This window comes from Euphorbia lathyris, chromosome 3, assembly GCF_963576675.1.
Source record: "Euphorbia lathyris chromosome 3, ddEupLath1.1, whole genome shotgun sequence".
NCBI lineage: Eukaryota > Viridiplantae > Streptophyta > Magnoliopsida > Malpighiales > Euphorbiaceae > Euphorbia > Euphorbia lathyris.
This window is the reverse complement of record NC_088912.1, coordinates 102,977,740-102,997,711: the sequence shown is the minus strand read 5'-3', so window position 1 is coordinate 102,997,711 and position 19,972 is coordinate 102,977,740.

Here is a 19,972-nt window from a genome sequence, read left to right as displayed (position 1 = left end):
AATTCAGTGAAATTTTTTGATAATTTTATCCAACTTGTACCAAAAAAAAAAAAGAAAAGTATATTTTGTTTAATTTTTGTAAAAAAATATATCAAATTTAGTTATAGGTTTATGATCTGTTACTAATGAGTGATAAAATGACTCACATGTGAAGTGTAGATGACAACGTTTATGACCGAGAAGACAATTTGATGAATTATTTCTGAAATTAATCCAACTTGACAATGTTAGGTGCAAAATTGCTCTTGGTTGCCAACGTTAGGGGTAAATTTGATGTTGACTGTAAACGTTAGAGGTATTTTTGCACTTTATTCTTTTTGGAAAATAAAAAATGTGTTTCATGGTAAATGTCGTTCTGAACAATTTTAATTTTTGAATATTTTCATTTTGAGGTCGTTAACGGTCATTTTAAGGAGTTAGTTAATGTTTATCGGTTTATCGGCAATCAGTATTATAAAGTGTAAAGTTCAGTGATAATACCACATATAAATTGAAGTTTAGTGGCGATAATGTTAAAATAGATAAAGTTCAGTGATCATGGGTATAATTTACCCTTTTCTTAAGCTTATGACTTCAATTTTCAAGCCCAAAATCAAATTCTTTGTGGTGAGATTTAGCTGCATAGTTAATTTTCAACTAGTCCATATCTTACCCAAGTGAAGTTGATTCGGTTACTATTAAATTTAGACTTATTAAAATTAAGTATTAAAATAATTTTAATTTCTATTTTAAATAATAAATCTGAATATAATGGTGACGGACTAAATCAATAGATAATCGCGTATTACATTGAATAAAAGTTATAATATCTAGAGTTGTCAATGGGGTAAACGGGGGATACCAAAAAAAATATCTCCACAAAGTAGAAATGAATTTTTTTTTTCAGATCTAATATATTACCAGTTCTCTGAACTTGTCTAAAATAATAGATTGACTCTTTAAATTTTGTAAGTGTCTCACCAGCTCCTTAAACTTGCTTATTTCGTATCATCAGCTCCCTAAACTTGTCCATAAAAATAGATTAGCTCCCTGAACTTTGCAAGTATCTCACCAACTTCATAAACTTGCTTATTCTGTAACAACTAAATACAAAAACTTATTAAACCTAAATTCTAAAAATACATCTTCATCTATTCGAGAGGTAATTTTTTCGCTTCTCCTACCTTTCAACCTATTATAAGAGTTAGTGTTGCAGGTTTGAGTTGTATTTAGTTGTTATAGAATAAGCAAGTTTGGGGAGTTGTTGAGACACTTGCAAAGTTCAGGAAGTTAATCTACTTTTATGGACAAGTTTAGGGAGCTGGTGATACGAAATAAGCAAGTCGAGAAAGTTGGTGGGATACTTGCAAAGTTCAAGGAGACAATCTACTATTTTGGGCAAGTTCAGGGAGCTGGTAATTATTAGGCCTTTTTTTATCTTCGAAGTTGAGCATGAATAGGAAGAAAGAATATTCTTCCGGTCGTTCTTTGAATTTTTATTTCCGTAACTATGGGAATCCCTAAGATTATATATATATATATATATATATTCTTTAAATATTAATATTAATGTAACATCGTGATTCATTATTATGTAGATATTATCCGCTTTAGCTCAAATCTAACATCTTAGTTTTACGGTTTTAAAACGCGTCCGTATAATGTATTAGATTCACACCTTACTAATAAGTTCCAGTCACTCTCTCTCCATTTCCGAAGTGGGATTCAGTTCATTCATAAACTGCATCGTCCTTTACGGTCGCTCCTTGCTCAGGACGTCTACCTTGAGGCTATCCAATCCGGACCGGGTCGTTATAGGCCCACAAACTTTCGTCTGGTTCGTTCCCTAACAACACATCATACATAGAGAGTCGGTGTTGATATCAATTGTAACATCCAAACCCAATACCATGTAGATATTGTCCGCTTTGGTCCAAATCCAACACATTGGACCTCACGGCTTTAAAACACATCTATATGTATTGGATTTTCACCTTACTAATAAGCCTCAGTCACTCCCTCTCTATTTCCGATGTGAGATTCAGTTCATCTCTGCTCCCATCGCCATCTCTTAAGACCGCTCCTTATTCAGACCTTCTATCTCAGTGCCACCCACTCCGAACCGAGTCGTTACAATTAATTTTTATAGTTAATAAAATTTAATTATAAAACTGGTTATAAAATCTATATATATTATTTTCATTTATAAAATTTATACATATTATTATTTTCATTTATAATTGTGAACTGTTAATTTATTAATATATATTTTAATTAATATTTTTTTAAAAAAATCCATATGAGATCCCATCACTATGATATCATTTTCTAACAAGAAACATGAACAAATTTCGGGTAGATATGTTCATAGATTCATTGTTCCTCCGTTCTATCCATCCAAACCCGCGTTTTTAAGTTGAATTTGAATATGTATATTTAATATTTCGCCTAACTCGATCTATCGTCTGCACATAAATTTAGTCTTATTTCCAAGTAAGATCAACTTTAACCCACGTTACAGAATATTTGAAAAGTCCGATTTGAATATTATTTAACTGTCACAACGGACATTCCAAATATCAATTATATCTAAAGATATTTAGTGTGATACAAACACAATGGTAAAAAAACTTGTTATAATACTAATAACTAAGTCAAGTCAGCCACGTATAAATTAATCATACAAAAATTTGTCAAAACATTTAAAATATTCACTGTGTTACTAATATAGTTATAAATAAACAATTAAAAATATGCGAAACTGCTTCATTTTATCGACAAATTTATTTGGAAGGTTCGATACGACAATCAAATAAGTGTCAAACTAGTTTGTTCAAATTTTCTATTAGATAAGGCTAAAATTGATCTTGTTTGGAAACGTTTGGTTATTTTTATTACATTAGTACATTAAGGTCAAATCTGCACTTCTTTAAATATGTTCGACTTGGCCCGCCCATATATGTATATATGATTTTTATTATTATTTTGTTAAATGTTTTACTTTTTGTTTATTTAAGATTATTCGTTGAAATAGTTGATTAAATTTTAGTTTGATGTATTTTTATCATTCATAATTAAGGCTGTAATCGAGTGGAGCTTTAGTTTGCTCAGGCTCGGCTCATGAGCTGTTCGCGAGCTTTACCAGCGAGCAACTATTCGCTCGTGAATATCTCATTAATTATGTTAATTAATTATATTGATTTGAAATTTCTCTAACACAAAGCTAAATATCTATGAAACTAAAGTTTGCACAAAATTACGTTCTTTTACATTTCATTCTTTATAGAAATATTATTATTAAAAAAAATAATCAAACCAACCAAGTATGCTCACGACCATGTTTATGAATATTATAATCGAATTTGCTCATGAGATTGTTCATGGATCTATAATCGAGTATGCTCGCGAGCTTCGTCGTGCTCAAGCTCGGGTTTTATAAATCGAACTGAACACGATCGAGCTTTTATCAAACCCAACACTGAGCCGCTCACGAGTGGCTCGCCTCATTTACGTCCCTATTTATAATCATAATTTTTTTTAATATAAATATATTAGTTAAACATATCGGGTTGAGTTTATAATTAGTTCTTTTAATCTGGCTCAACTCGATGTGAAAATATGATACGCTAACTTGAATAAAGTATTTATATATTGATTTGGTTAGGCTCGATCTAATCCATGAACATATCTAGGGTTAATTATAAGTAGATGCCATGTGGTTAATTATAAGTAGATGCCATGTGGTTACATGGATTTGCAGATGAGTACCTGTGATATTTTTTTTTTACAGCAAACATTGTGGTTTGCAAAATTTTGCATTTTTTTTACTTTGTCAAATTTGACCGATAACGACCTCAAAATGAAAATTTTGAAGAATTAAAGTTGTTTAACATATTTATTACAGAACCATATTTTTAATTTTTCAAAATCATCTTTCTTGGAGTTTTCTCTCTTTAAACATTAACTTTCTCTCTTATAAAAAACAACACTTAAATGACCCTACACCGAAAAAGTTTAAGAATTAAAGTTGCTTAAAATATCATTTAACTTTTAAAAATTTTCATTTTGAGGTCGTTATCGGTGAATTTCTGACAAAGTAAACCCAAATGCAAAATTTTACAAACAATAAAATTATGTTTATAAAAAAAATACCATAAATATCTATCTATAAATCGGTAAAAACATAAGATATCTATATGTAATTAATTCTAATATTTATGCATGGATTCATATTGCTTTTGGGTAAATTACACCCATGGCCATTGAACTTTACTCATTTTCACATTATGGCTACTAAACTTTATTTCTTCCCAGTATGGCCACTGAACTTTACACTTTTTAACACCGGTGGTCACTCAAATTGAACTAACTTCTCAAAATGACCGTTAACGATCATTAACTACCTCAAAATGAAAATATTCAAGAATTAAAGTTGTTCAGAACGACGTTTACCATGAAACCACATTTTTTATTTTCGAAAATCACATTTTTTAGAGCTTTCTCTCTCTAAAAATTCACTTTCTCTCTCCTAACCAAACAACACCCAAATGACCTCAAAACGAAAATTTTCAAGAATTAAAGTTTCTTAGAATATCATTAACACTTTGAATTTTTTATTTTTAGCCGTCAACGATCGTTTTGAGACGTTAAGTGGCCACTGGTGTTAAAAAGTGTAAAGTTCAGTGGCCATGCTGGGAAGAAATGAAATTCAGTGGGCATAATGTGAAAATAGGTAAAGTTTAGTGGCCATGGATGAAATTTACCCTATTGCTTTTTGACCTTTTTTGTAATGTCATATTCTTATATTGGCATTAAAAAAATAGGATGGCATCATAAAGCAAAAATGCCAGCTAAAAAGATAATTGATTGATGCATGGGATAGAAGTAGTTTGAATTGCATTCCCATGACCATAATTGAAAAAGTATGTTCCCAACTAACCTAATATTCTTTTATTTCTTTTCTTTTGGACCATTCTTCAAAGCTAATTATAAAATATTTAGTTCATTGTCTATCAAAAAAAAAAAAAAATTTAGTTCATTGAATGAATCATTTTATTTTATGTTCTCTTCACCTTCATCTTTATTTAAGTTCCTAATAGCATCTCTAATTTGATAGTGTTTAGAAAAGTGCCTAACATTGGCCAAGAGTCTGGACTTGAAAAAGTTACTTATAGAATTTGACAACCTCGAGGCCATCAAAATGATCTCCGATAAGAATGCCATTTGTCTAAATAGCCAAAATTTAATCAAAGGTATTAGAAGACTTTGTTCTTCCTTTAACTTCATCAGTTTCAGCCATGTCTTCAGAGAGCAAAACCAGGTAGCGGATCGTTTGGCGGCTGATGGGCATGAACGGATGTTGGGCGTCACTACCTTATCTTCTCCTCCTGATTATTTATCTTCTCTTCTTTTGGAAGATGTAATGGGGGTTAGCTTCTCTAGGCTAATCCCATGTTAATTTCTTTGGTTTTTTGGTTTTTTGTTTTTTCTTTCCTGAAAAAGTGCTCGGTAAGGTGGACGATATTTAGTGTAGCATCATATATTGGAAATAGGGATGTATATAGTCGGTTAACAAGTTCATAACAAAAACCATTAACCAGTCTATTTAATTCGGTTAACTATATTTCGGTTAACCTATGACTTTGGTCGATTACCCTATATTTTGGTCGGTTAACTATTAGTGATTTTTCGTAGCAAATATCACTTTAAAATTTTAAATCTATAATTATTCACTTTAAAATATATGTATATAATTATTTAAATATTAAATAAAAATATTTAACTTCAAATTTAACAAATAAATTTTAAATTATTTTAGTATTTTTAACTTAAAAATTAAAATTATATATATATATATATATGTATATTTATATATTGATAATTAAATTTCTACATATATTTATACTAGTTTTATGTGTATCAATATATAATCGGTTTATTTTTCGGTTTCGGTTAATCATCGATTTTGGAAATGAAAAACCATAATCTAATCCATAGGTTACGGTTATCCTATTTTTTTGGTTCGGTTTTGGTTTTGGAAATCGATTTTTAAAATGAAAAACTGTAACCTAGTCATCGGTTAGGGTTTAGGGTTTAGGGAGGGCATCGATCTGGGACAACATGTGAACACCTTCAATTAGATTGTCTCAGACCTAGCCCAACTCGAGGTAGCGATTGAAGATGAGGACAAAGCGATGATTTGAGTAATTTTTATACCAAGTAGGGTTACACACTATAAATACATGTAATCTGTATCTCTTTTACAGGATCAATAAGAAAAAACCGCTCATCGCTCCCGGAGACATAGGCAATTAAAACTGCCGAACTTTGTTAACAAATCCTTGTGTTCAATCTTTGCTTTATTATTCTATTTTATTTAGTTTCATTATTTAACAATTGGTATCAGAGCTACGTTGAGGAAGCTATGTCAGGAGGTGCGATATTCGAAGTTGCGATATTCAATGGCTATGGAAACTTCAGTTTATGGCAGACAAGGATGAAGGACTTGTTGGCGCATCAAGGGTTGTTGAAGGCTTTAAAGCCGACAAAGCCAGATGGGATTGATTTGGATGACTGGGGGGAACTGCAGGCGAAGACGGCCGGGACCATACGGCTGTGTTTGGCAGATGAAGTCATGTATCACGTGATGGCTTTGAGTAAACCAAGAGAAATATGGGCGAAATTGGAAGCACAGTTTATGTCAAAAACCCTAACGACTAAACTGTATCTCAAACAAAGGCTGTATGGGATGAAGATGCAGGAGGGCAGTGATCTGGGACAACATGTGAACACCTTCAATTAGATTGTCTCAGACCTAGCCCAACTCGAGGTAGCGATTGAAGATGAGGACAAAGCGATGATTTTGCTTTGTTCGCTGCCACCTTCCTACGAACATATGGTGACTACTCTGACGTATGGGAAGAAAATTATCAAAGTTGAAGAAATTACTGCAGTATTTTTGGCTCATAACCAGCGGAAGCAGAATTTGGGAGAGACATCCTCTCAAAGTGATAGTTTATTCATTAAGGGTGGCCAGGATCGTGGAAGAAGGAAGGACATGGGTCAATCTGAAAAACAACATTCTAGGTCAAAATCTAGGGGCAAAGGGATGTTTCAATGCTACAAGTGCAAGCAGCCGGGTCACATTAAGAAGAACTGCCCAATAATGAAGAATTAGGCTGATGGTCAGAACAACAATTCATCTAAGTCTGTAAACGTGGCATACAATGACAGTTCAGATGGTGACGATGGTGATATGCTTTCAATTGTGACTACTCAGATGTCAGAGGCATGGATTCTCGATTCAGGTTGTTCCTATCATATTACTCCTAACAAGGATTGGTTTACCACATACAGGTCAGTTAATTCTGGTTGTGTCTATTTGGGTGATGATAGATGCTGTAATATTTCTGGTATTGGTGATGTCAGAATTAGGATGCATGATGGTATTATTAGGAATTTAATTGATGTTAGGCATATTCCTGATCTGAAGAAGAATATAATTTCCATGGGTACTTTACATAAGAATGGTTTTATTCCTAAGGCTGATGAGGATAGAGAAACCATTAAAATTGTAAAAGGGTCATTGATTCTTATGAAGGGTAAATTGACTGCTGGAAATATATATAAACTGTTAGGGAGTACAGTTGTAAGTGGAGTTCAATCTGTTGAGTCTAATAATGATGATACAAAACTGTGGCATATGCGTCTTGATCATCTTAGTGAGTCTGGTACGACTGAGTTGAATAAAAGAAATTTGTTGCATGGTGTTAAAAGCTGCAAGTTAGATTTTTGTAAGTTTTGTGTTCTTGGGAAGAAGACAAAGGTCAGTTTTAAGACTGGAAAGCACACAACCGAAGGAATTCTTGATTATGTGCATTCTGATGTATGGGGTCTTGTCAAAGAGTCTTCATTAGATGGGTCCTATAGACAATTGTTCCAGGATATAAACCTAATGTAAATGAATTGTTCTTTATATCATTTGTTTTAATAAGATATGGTTTCATAACTGTATAAAGGCAACCTCCTTTAAAGAACTAAATAAGTCTAATAAAAGGAAATCCCTGAGTTTATTTAAAGTGATTATAAAGTGTTCATATAAGCATGAAGTGAGACGAAACATTATAATAAACTAATAAACTTAAAGCCACCCCAAGTCAAGTGATATGTTTTGAATAGGGATTGATATAACACTGTTGAGACTTGCATGTAATAATGTTTTCTATCGAGACAGAGAGATGATCTCACAAGCTTCAAATATGCAGATATCTGGACAGTTACATGGATCCAATGAATGGAGTTCATTAGGATTGGGGACCCGACTTGAGATAATAGGATGGGTAGATTTATCCTTGTCACTTGTTCATCTCATTGGTATTAATAGGTATAAGTAATCATAAGACTCAAAGGAATGTTAATTAGTGATTCTGGATTATGGAATGTGATACTTTGATCCTGTTGTAACACGATCCATAACAGGGATGACTCTGGGGTGTGTACGGCAGACGTTGGATATCACATGAAGTAATTGCAGGATAGTTATACATTGGATTGAGCATTTGTCACTCCTGATAAATGGGAGATACGTCCAATGATCGCTTGTGGAAGACTTAACTCTAAATCCTTGCAAGGTGATAACTTAAGACTTGAAATGCAGATTTCACTTAACCTATCTAATTGGAGTTAACTCGGTCTGTACAAGTAAAACGAATGTCTCGCTATATGTGACTTGACAATGCCCATAGCCATAAGATTCAGTTCAAGGATGTAGTTGACAAAGGATCGAATTATACTGTAACTAATACGGAAAGGTCAACGACGGAATCAACCTGTCTTCTTATAGCTCTAGGGGAATGTTTCGGATCTGCCAATCACAGTTCGTGCACTCATTCCGTTATACAAAGATTAAATATAATTCTGAGAAAATTAATTTAATAGTTGTATACGGCTAGAAGCAATAAGAACCTAGTGGGTCACACATAAGACTTGGAACCAAAAGAGGAATGGATGTTAATTAATAGATGGAAGCCCAATATAGAGGCCCAAATAATGAAAAGGGGAAATAGATGTATTATATATACATGTGAGAATTAATTTATTTTAGTCAATTATGATTAGATTATAATTGTGGATAAATTAATTATGGAATAATTAAGTTAGAAGATTTAAAGTGATTAAATTGCTTCTAAATATTATTCTACCAAACAACCTAATATTATCTTTATATTAAGATATAACTTTAGATAATATTTATGAAGTTTTTATTTTAGAATAAAACTGTAAAGAAGTTATCTAAAACTATAGATAATATTTATGAAGTTTTATTTTAGAATAAAACTGTAAAGAAGTTATCTAAAACTATAGATAATATTTATGAAGTTTTTATTTTGGAATAAAACTCTAAAGAAGTTATCTAAAAACCATAGATAATATTTATGAAGTTTTATTTTAGAATAAAACTAAAAAAGAAGTAACCTAATTCTATCTAACTAAAGTTTAGATACAAGAGGCTATATATATCCCCCTATATAGGTGTACTTGGTTAATCCCTAATAGAGAGAGAATTTCGACCAGTCTATTGTAGAGGAAGATATTGCTCCGCTCGCTTCCATTCTATTGATTTCATCTCTTTCTCTCATCCTTGATCTTGTGTTGATTAATTAGAGGCAATCTATCTTGATTGCTATTACTTGGTTGAGTTCTAATATCGTTTGATTTGTGTTTTGTTTTCTGCTCGTGAACTCGGATCTAGAGTTGAGGGCACTTCGCTTGCAACGGTAGATAGTTCGTCAAAAGGTATTTCCTTTTATCCCTCTTTATATGAAATAACGATTAATGGATCTTGGTTTAAGGAAATAAGTTAAAATTTTTATATTTCCGCTGCCAAACGTTTGCCTATTTTCCTTCAAAAACTTCCTTCTTGCATGGTGTTGGCCCAAAAAATAAAATAATTATTTTTATATATATAAAATGCTTGGATTATGTTTTTAGGATATAGTTTATATTTTCTAGAAAATAATACACGTGTAAACTAACCTCCAACCCATGAGAGAGTCCGGTACCACGCGGGGCGTGTCCTCCATACGCAGCGCGTAAACAAGGCGTCCGGAGAAATCAAACGTCAGAGACTCAAATACGCAGCGCGTCCTTCACTTTACGCGGGACGTACTTTCTTACGCGGGACGTACTTTCTTACGCGGGACGTACTTGCCAATACGTCATGCGTAAGACGCATCCGCAGAGTATTCCAAGATCAGAAGCACGGATACGCAGGGCGTATCCGCCAATACGCAGGGCGTACTCCTTTACGCGGGACGTGACACCAGAGACGCCACGCGTAACCATCATCAATGAAACGCACAAGGCCCAGGAGCCACAACACGCAGGGCATAGTAGGACATACGCGGGGCGTATCGTCTCTTCCGAAAGCAGTCAACGGCAGTTGAGGAAGTTAAGATAGTTGGTTAGAGTTAGTTGGAGTTAGTTGAGTTAGTTGGTGAATAATTACCAAAATGCCACTGAATAATTACCAAAATGCCACTCCAAAATACTATAAATAGACCCCCTCCCCTTCATTAAAAATCACACTCAACACACAACAAAACCCCTCTCTAAAGGTTACTCTCAATGCTCTCTTTTTAGTTCTTAGCTCTTAGCTCCTAGTTCTTCAAGTTCTTCTAAGTTCTTCTTTTCGTTCTTCGTTTTTCTTAGTTTTAATCCCTCATTTAGCTTCTTCAGCTTTAATCCAAGTTTCAATAGCCTCTCTCCAAGCCCTTTCCAACTCAATTCCTAGCTATAATTCTGTTTTCAAATCAATTTTCCAGATTCGTCCAACTACTTTCAAAGCCCGATTCCGTCTGTTTAAAGTCATTTTTTGCTTTCAATCCCTTCGACAAAGTTGTTCCTAACGTCCTGAAGTTCGCTCTAGTGTATTTATTTGCCCAATTCCGTGCCCAGAAACTCTAGTTACAAGCCGATCTTTCCAGCCCACATTCTTTTAGACATTCTGTTTCCAGAATTTTCCAGATTCGTCCAGTTATTTTCAACTCCAAATTTCGTCTACTTAGCATCCGTTTTAGCTTTCGATCCTTTATAGAAGTTTGTTCCTGACCTCCTGAAGTTAAATTTAGCCTATTTACTCGTCCAATTCCGTATTCTTAAGCATCCAAACGAGCCTCCCGAAGTTGAGGGTTAAATCTGCCCCATTTGCCTACCAACGTTTTGCCATTGCCAAGATCATATACCGTACGGGCCCGACCGACCACAGCCCTCCAAGAACTTCCAGCCGATACCAAAATTCAACATCAATCCGAGATAGCTATTGTGGCTCCGAGTTTGTTGTTGAATTCCAGTTTATTTCAATTGCATTTCAATTCCTTGTATTTGATTTGTTCTTCCATTTCAATTGAATTAGCTATATGTTTAGTATAGAAATTCTTCAATTGTAGTTCATTTCCAATTTTATGCTTACCTCAAACACATGTATTCAAACCTTGATTTACATCAATAAAATACCGATTTTTCACCAAATCTCGTGTTAATTTCGCACCTTCAATTTCTTTATTTTTCCGTCTTCAATTTACACGCTTAGCTTAAATAAAAACAATTTATCTCGCAAAGTTTCTATAACGGCGCGAGAGACCCAAGAGGGACTTTTTCAATCCTTGCGTCCCTCGCCAATCGCTTCGATTTAGAATTCATGTTTTCGACGCACAATTTCACAAACGTAACCGTTTTTTATAATTGAGGAATAATTCCTCTGGCACGCCCGCACCCTAACCACACGTGACAAGGTTGAAATTAGCATATTCGTAAAATATCGCTAACAATTTTTGGCACGCCCAGTGGGACCTTTGTTTTAGGCTTTTGCCAAAAATTCCAATACATTTTTTTTCTAACACGTCCAAATTTTTCACAACACTCTGTTTTTCACTTGTTTTTTTTTTTCGCCCCACTTCACTCACCAAAATTTATTAGCTATCGCTAACAATTTTTGGCACGCCCAGTGGGACGTATTTTTAAGCTTTGCTAAAAATTTCAATACCGTTTTTTACTCATTTTTTTTGTCACGATTTATTTTTTTATTTTTTCCTCTCACACTCGGCTTCTCAATTTAGTTTATTATTATTCCACGCTCTTACTTTATACAATTTTACCTATTCGCTTCATTTACTTGATTTTCATAATAAATTTTGTTCAATCATTTTTTCTATTTATTCACGGAGAATGCCTCTGAATATCAATAGGTGCAAAGCAATCAAACCATGACGAGGACATCATACGAAGATGCAAGGGATGCTACGATACCAGTGTATTTTGGTGGTTCCAATCGAGATCGACATTTCACAATAAGTACAATCGGATTGTGGGTCCATTGGTACACCGTCTTTAGATGCTACGACGATGGCTATGTTCAGTTTATTCATAATGAAGAACATAATATTGAATGTAAGTGTTGTGCTTACGTTCAAACCACGTCATTCTATAATGATCAATATGGTTGCTATGTGGAGCAAGTCCATGAGTCCCATAAAAATCCACATGGTCCTGATTATGTTGAAGTATGGGAGCATCTTCGAATGAGTAATCCTCATTGCCGAGGTAGTTATATTTGCAATTATAGGGATGAAAACCTCCATTTCCATCGTCCTTGTCGGCAATCTTGCTTCGAAAGAAGTACGATCATGGCACCAGTCGAGCATAAGACCTATGAAAAGTTTGAGTGCTCCGATATAAGCTACGACCAAAATTCTTTCAAGGATTTTAGTCGTGTGGCAGAGATGGAAGCAGTCCAAGTGGTTGAGGATGATGGAGAAATCGAATCATTACTTATGGAGGAGAACCAACCAAAGGACGATGAATATCAACAAAGAATGGACCAACTCGAGAAACAGGCGGACATTACAGCGGCTAACATAGTGGCTTCTTTAAGAGCCTGCATTGAAAGCTATTGGGGGGCAATCCAAAAGGAAGAATTTCATCACAATACGAAGTTAGAAGCATCTCCCACACTCCCAACTCCTCCAAAAACAAAGATGCCTAATGATGAAACGATAATGGAAAGTCAAGAGCATGGAGATGATCCCTATGACTATGATTCTAGGTCCATGCAAGAGGATGACGCCGCTTCCAATGATCTTGATTCGGGGGGCATCCACGAAACTCCTATAGAAATTCAAGAAGAAGAAGGAGACGTTCTTAGGAGCTATGACTCAGAATCCAACGAAGTGGATGATGTAGCGTCTAGTGATCTTGATTCGGGGGGCAGCATAGAGGAAGCAACTCAACAAGAACCCACTCTAGAAGTACTGCCCATATATGCAAATCCCCAAAGGTCAATGGGATTTTTATGGAGCCTCGACATGAACGAGAAGGAAGTTGTGCAAACCCAAGACGAGGATGAAGATGTATCTCATGACCTCAATTCAGGTTTCAGCCAGGACGATGATGACCTATCAGATACTCCGAACTCGGGGGGCATCCACGAAACTCTTATAGCAATTCAAGAAGAAGAAGGATATGTTTCTAGGAGCCATGAATCAGAATCCAACGAAGAGGACAATGTTGTGTCTAGTGATCTTGGTTTGGGGGGCATCGAAGAGGAAGCGATTCAGCAAGAACCCACTCTAGAAGTGTTGCCCAGAAATGCAAATGCCCCAACGACAATGGAAGTTCTATGGAGTCCTGACACGAACAAGAAGGCAGTTGTACTAGCCCAGGAAGAGGATGAAGATATATCTCATGATCTCAATTCGGATTTCAGTCGGGAGGGTGATGACCCATCAAACACTTCTAACTCGGGAGGCATGCATGAATCACCTATAGAAATTCAAGAAGATGAGGAAGATGTTTCTTGGAGCTATGATTCAGAATTTATTCTAGAAGTATCTCTCATTCTTGTGAAGTATTTAAAATCAGAAGATTTTATGAAAAGTTGTGATATCAAAGAAGTGGCTTCAGAAGCACATGAAGATGTTTTCTACGATTGTAAGTCGCAACTCGGTCACGATGAAGAAAACTTTTATGATCATGGTTTGGGGGGCAGTCAAGATCGAGAAGTTAATCGAGAATCCACATCAGAAATACCTCTAATGATTCTTCCAACAACTCATGTTTTTCCAGAGCCTATGATCACCATGAAGTTTGTTAACTCAAATTGGGGACCAAGTTTGCAGACCATGATTCTTCTTTTCGCCAGTCTACTTCAACTTTCCTACCATCCGAACAAGTCACGAGGTTTTTACTTCTTAACCTTGTTTATTTATGTAGACTCTAGTTTACCAATACTTTTTATTATGCGGAAAGAGAGTCATGAAAATAAGAATCTAGACATGGAAACTCATATCCCTCTTGTAGAGATGTTACTGAGCATTTTGTTGTATGAGGCGATAACATAATGTTGTACTTACAACATAGCCCATAAGACCATTTATGGTCAAAATAAGTTGGCGTTTTTGCCAGCACAAAAAAAAAAAAAAGAAAAAATATTTCAGTTTTCAAAATAAATTATTTATGTTCATGCTTCCATTTGGTTCATATTTTCTACTTTGTTTTCGCATTTTCTTCTTCATTTGCTTCAAACTCTAACTCACAAACCAGAACACGCAATCATTACCATTTCTAAATCGTACTTGTTATCTATTAGTTGATTCCGGTTAATTAAAATACCTAGAACCAAGCTTTTGGAAATTATTGATCTCAAAATCATAATTTCCATCAAACAACTGTTCTGGTTAGCTTTTTCCCCAAAATTGATTTCATCCGTCATAAACCACCTTTTCCTTCAAAACCAATCTCAATTTCTTCGTTGATATCCAAATCATAACTCTCAACTTTCATTTTGTTCAAAACGATTTCCTATAACCTCAATTTTCTCACTCGAAATCACCCCATTGCCATTTGATTTTTCTTACATCGGGTAACTCGTGTATTCAAATAATTTCGACACGTCCAATTTCTCCAATTCGACAAATTCCAATCTGATTGTTCTAGAAGTCCATTTAGCTTAGACAAACATTATCCACTCCTCAATTCGAGCCAGTTGTGTCCAAATTAATCATTATTATAGCTTCAAGATATTTTTCATTATTACGAGCCATTCTCTCGTTGCAAACCATTTCCATACCCTTTTCAAAAGCAATCCGTGATTCTAAAGTACCAATTATCTCAGAACCAAGCTTTTGGTATTTATTTGATCTGAATCAAATTTAATCCCATCAAACAACTGTTCTGAACAACTGTTTTGATCTCAAACCATTCATCGGTCATGAGGTCAAGTTTGTTATTATTTATTTTTGTACAATTATCTCCAATAATTTCGGCGTACATATTGCTTTGTAATTTTCCTGCTTTATTTCTCACATTAGCACAAAAAAATAATCCTAAATACATTCTTTTGTGTACAAATTTTCAATTCTAGTCAATTTATACACAAAAGAGGGGGGCAATTGTTGGTCCAAAAAATAAAATAATTATTTTTATGTATATAAAATGCTTGGGTTATTTTTTTAGGATATAGTTTATATTTTCTAGAAAATAATACACGTGTAAACTAACCTCCAACCCATGAGAGAGTTCGGCACCACGCGGGGCGTGTCCTCCATACGCAGCGCGTAAACAAGGCGTCCGGAGAAATCAAATGTCAGAGACTCAAATACGCAGCGCGTCCTTCACTTTACACAGGGCGTACTTTCTTACGCGGGACGTACTTGCCAATACGTCATGCGTAAGACGCATCCGCAGAGTATTCCAAGATCAGAAGCACGGATACGCAGGGCGTATCCGCCAATACGCAGGGCGTACTCCTTTACGCGGGACGTGACACCAGAGACGCCACGCGTAAACATCATCAATGAAACGCACAAGGCCCAGGAGCCACAACACGCAGGGCGTAGTAGGACATACGCGGGGCGTATCGTCTCTTCCGGAAGCAGTCAACGGCAGTTGAGGAAGTTAAGTTAGTTGGTTAGAGTTAGTTGGAGTTAGTTGGTGAATAATTACCAAAATGCCATTGAATAATTACCAAAATACCACTCCAAAATACTATAAATAGCCCCCTCCCCTTCATTAAAAATCACACTCAACACACAACAAAACCCCTCTCTAAAGGTTACTCTCAATGCTCTCTTTTTAGTTCTTAGCTCTTAGCTCCTAGTTCTTCAAGTTCTTCTAAGTTCTTCTTTTCGTTCTTCGTTTTTCTTAGTTTTAATCCCTCATTTAGCTTCTTCAGCTTTAATCCAAGTTTCAATAGCCTCTCTCCAAGCCCTTTCCAACTCAATTCCTAGCTATAATTCTGTTTTCAAATCAATTTTCCAGATTCGTCCAACTACTTTCAAAGCCCGATTCCGTCTGTTTAAAGTCATTTTTTGCTTTCAATCCCTTCGATAAAGTTGTTCCTAACGTCCTGAAGTTCGATCTAGTGTGTTTATTTGCCCAATTCCGTGCCCAGAAACTCTAGTTACAAGCCGATTTTTCCAGCCCAAATTCTTTTAGACATTCTGTTTCCAGAATTTTCCAGATTCGTCCAGTTATTTTCAACTCCCAATTTCGTCTACTTAGCATCCGTTTTAGCTTTCGATCCTTTATAGAAGTTTGTTCCTGACCTCCTGAAGTTAAATTTAGCCTATTTACTCGTCCAATTCCGTGTTCTTAAGCATCCAAACGAGCCTCCCGAAGTTGAGGGTTAAATCTGCTCCATTTGCCTACCAACGTTTTGCCATTGCCAAGATCATATACCGTACGGGCCCGACCGACCACAGCCCTCCAAGAACTTCCAGCCGATACCAAAATTCAACATCAATTCGAGATAGCTATTGTGGCTCCGAGTTTGTTGTTGAATTCCAGTTTATTTCAATTGCATTTCAATTCCTTGTATTTGATTTTTTCTTCCATTTCAATTGAATTAGCTATATGTTTAGTATAGAAATTCTTCAATTGTAATTCATTTCCAATTTTATGCTTACCTCAAACACATGTATTCAAACCTTGATTTACATCAATAAAATACCGATTTTCACCAAATCTCGTGTTAATTTCGCACCTTCAATTTCTTTATTTTTCCGTCTTCAATTTACACGCTTAGCTTAAATAAAAACAATTTATCTCGCAAAGTTTCTATAACGGCGCGAGAGACCCAAGAGGGACTTTTTCAATCCTTGCGTCCCTCGCCAATCGCTTCGATTTAGAATTCATGTTTTCGGCGCACAATTTCACAAACGTAACCGTTTTTCATAATTGAGGAATAATTCCTCTGGCACGCCCGCACCCTAACCATACGTGACAAGGTTGAAATTAGCATATTCGCAAAATATCGCTAACACATGGTTATTTAGAGGAGGAGATTTATATGCAGCAGCCTGAAGGTTTCGTTCAGCTCGTCCAGGAGCATTTGGTTTGCAGTTTGAAGAAATCTTTTTATGGACTCAAGCAGTCCCCAAGGCAGTGGTATAAACGGTTTGACTCCTACATGATTCAGATTGGCTATAAGCGATGTGAGTATGACTGTTGTGTGTATGTTAAGAGCTTTACTGATGGTTCTTCTATTTTTCTGCTATTGTATATTGATGATATGTTGATTGCTGCCAAGAATATGGATGATGTTGTTGGTTCGAAAGCTTTGTTGAGCCAGGAATTTGATATGAAGGACTTAGGGGCTGCAAAGAAATTTTTTGGGATGGAGATTCGCAGAGATAGAAGCTCTAGGAAACTGTGGTTAACTCAGCAAGGTTATGTTGAGAAGGTGTTAGACAGATTCACTATGAGCAATGCAAAGCTTGTGAGCACTCCATTAGCAATTCACTTCCAACTTTCTGAAGAACAGTGCCCTGAGACAGACGAGGAGATTGAAGATATGGCTAAGGTTCCTTATGCTAGTGCAGTTGGGTGCTTAATGTACGCTATGGTATGCACTCGTCCTGATTTAGCTCATACTGTTAGTCAAGTTTGCAAATACATGTCTAAACCAGGAAAGGCGACATTGGGAGGCAGTGAAATGGATCTTTAGGTATTTGAAAGGTACTGTTGGGCATGGGTTATTATTTGGTGGCCAACATGGTGATTCGTTGGTTGAAGGGTATGTGGATGCAGATTATGCCAGTATTCTGGATAATAGGAGGTCTATGACTGGGTATGTGTTTACTCTAGGTGGAGGACCTATTTGTTGGAGGTCAACTCTTCAGTCTACTGTTGCATTGTCAACGACTGAAGCAGAGTATATGGCATTAGCTGAAGCTGCAAAGGAAGCTCTATGGCTTACTAGATTGGTGAAAGAATTGGGTGTTTGGCAAGGTGGAGTTGAATGACATTGTGACAGTCAGAGTGCCATTTATTTGGCAAAGAATCAGGTGTACCATACTAGAACCAAGCACATTGCTGTTAGGTATCATAAGATCAAAGAGTTGATTGCATCTGAGGGGATTTTGTTGCTGAAAGTTCATACTTCAGAGAATGCAGCTGATATGTTGACCAAACCACTTACTTCTGACAAGTTCAAACATTGTTTGGACTTGTTGGATATTCGCAGTTGCTAAGAAAGTGTGGTAGCCGGTCCACACAGCGTGTCTAGAGGATGCTTATCTTCTAAGGGGTAGATTTATTCGCCAAGGTGGATATTTGTTGGATATCGCTCATAATATCCAAAGGGCTTATCCCGGAGCGGAGTGGAGCGAAGCGCATCGAATTACATCTCTATTTTTATCCAATTACATCCAATACCCCTCATATTCTTGTCTAGTCAATTAGATTCAGTAACCTCTTACTCTTATTCTTGTCTAATTGAATTCAATAGCCTCTTATTGAAATTTTTGAAATTTCAGAAAGGAACAATTGATGTTTTGAAATATAGGTGGCAATCAATCAATGTACCATTTGAAAATAGTAACCATCACTTTTTTTTTTTTTTTTGTTTTTCAGTGTTATAGCCAAACACATTAAAAAAAATATTTTATTTTCCAATATAATTTTTTTTAACCAATATTTTTCAAAATACAAACAAACAATTTTTTAAAATACAAACAAACGAGGATTAATATTCTTTTATTTGTTTTGGACCATTCATGCTTATTATAAAACCCTTAGTTCATTCAATGAACCAATTAATATACTCTTCACCTTCATTTCTATTTAAGATTCTGGATGACAATTGATATTTTAAATCAAATATAGGTGGCAATAGATGTACCATTTGAAAATAGTAGTTATCTACGGTTTTTTTATTTTATTTATTTATTTTCGATGTCGTAACTAAATAGCTAAAAAATATTTTATTTTCTAATGGTACTTACTTTGTTTTTTTTTTTGACAAAATAAAGTTTACTTTGTTTTTTTCACCATTAGATGATGGTGGACTTTAACAAAGTAAGTTCATCTAATGGTGGTAAAAACAAAGTAAAGCTCACTTTGTGAAAAACAAAGTAAGCATAATCTAACCCATTTTCTAATACTATATTATATACCCGATTCTTTTATTTGTTTTGCACCATTCATACTTATTATCTTAGTTATTGACATTTAATGCACTCTTTCACCTTCATCTTTATTCAAGGTTTTAATATATCTCTTGTTGGATGATCTAAAATTTCAACTGTGAATCTCAACGTATAAAATTTTTAAATGATCCTTTATTCTTAATATATTATATTCGATATCTTCATATTAAATTAAAGACACATTTCACTACATATCAAAGTGTTCGTCATGTGTCAAAAATAAAATACCAAATAAACAAATAATACAAAACTTTCGGTTTTTGGAATTATTGAATATAATTGGACATGAATAAAAAGTTATTGAATGAAAAGTGGATAAAATTAAAGGTATATTAAATGCAATTGGAATAGAATAAAAAGTTATTGAATACAATTGGACAATAAACATAAGCTTTTACTTTTTCATTAGAGTCAAGGCTTAACACGTACGATTCCAATATCCGAATAAAAAGATTCCGAACCGAACGGAATTAAAGGACGATTGATTGAACTGAGTTGTATTATAATTC